Consider the following 1,033-nt stretch of genomic DNA (forward strand, 5'->3'; position numbering starts at 1 on the left):
CGAGGCCCGGGCCGGGGACCAGCCGCAGAGAACGGCCATCCGGCCATCCGGGGACGCGGTGCCCCAGGAGCCTGAACAGCTCGCCTTTCCGGAGGCGCGAGCAGGAGACCCTCCTGGTCTGCTTTCCTCTCCCTGGTTATTCGTCTTCCTGTAAAATGACTTAATCCATCGCCATTCTGTCCCCAGCAAGGCCCCCTTCTCTGGCACCTGGAAGGGGTGGGCGGGCAGAGAGGCGCTGCCCTAGCATGGGGGGGCACTCGGCCCCTGTGCCCAGCTCGGCCACCTGGAACGTAATCTGCATTCCCTGCTCGGGGAAGCTGCTTATGAGGCTTCCCACCAGAGGATTACCGAGAAGAAACACAGCCATGAAAAGGCTTAGGAGATTAATCAGATGAAAACATTAGCAAAAACACATCCGTTCAGAAAGGTTTTCTGTAAAAAATCAACAGAAGAATGGGCTGAAAAATGAAGCCTTTTGAATAAAAGCCTCCTTAATAAAGAGCATTCGGCATTCTTGTTACTAATGATGATAATGTTAGTCCTTAGCAGTTGGGTAAGAGCTTCCAATATGCCAATTATCTGATAAATATCCAGCCCTGGGGGAAAGGCCAGTCTCCTTGCTGGCTCAGAGGCAGGGAGAGCCCCCCCTCCCCGAGCACCCCAGCCACCGGCAGGTGGGAGGGTGCCCGGGCCGCCCGCAGTGGCCTGATGACTCAGGTCTATGGGGGTTCCCTTTATGAGAAAAATTGAGATATGATTCACATGCCACGAATTTCATCCTGTTGAAGTGTACAGTTCAGCGGTTTTAAGTATATTCACAGAACTGTGCAACCATCACCACCATCTAATTCCAGAATATTTTCATCGTCCCCAAGAACAACTCCGGCACCAACTCCCCCGTCCCTGCAGCCCCTGACCACCACAGTCTGCCCTTTCTGTCCCTATAGATACGCCTGCTCTGGACATGTCATCAGTTCACGAGTGGAATCCTGTTCCGTGTGGCTCCTTTCACTTAACACATGTCTGCCACCCC

The 1,033-nt window shown here is 53.6% G+C and overlaps 1 protein-coding gene across 2 annotated transcripts in view; it reads right to left on the bottom strand.

Moving 5' to 3' along the window:
- SAMD4A (sterile alpha motif domain containing 4A) overlaps nt 1-1,033 on the bottom strand; it is an 82,695-nt gene that overhangs the window by 5,232 nt on the left and 76,430 nt on the right. The gene's annotated exons all lie outside the window — the stretch shown is intronic.

This window comes from Myotis davidii, unplaced genomic scaffold (genome assembly GCF_000327345.1).
Source record: "Myotis davidii unplaced genomic scaffold, ASM32734v1 scaffold281, whole genome shotgun sequence".
Taxonomy (NCBI): Eukaryota; Metazoa; Chordata; class Mammalia; order Chiroptera; family Vespertilionidae; genus Myotis; species Myotis davidii.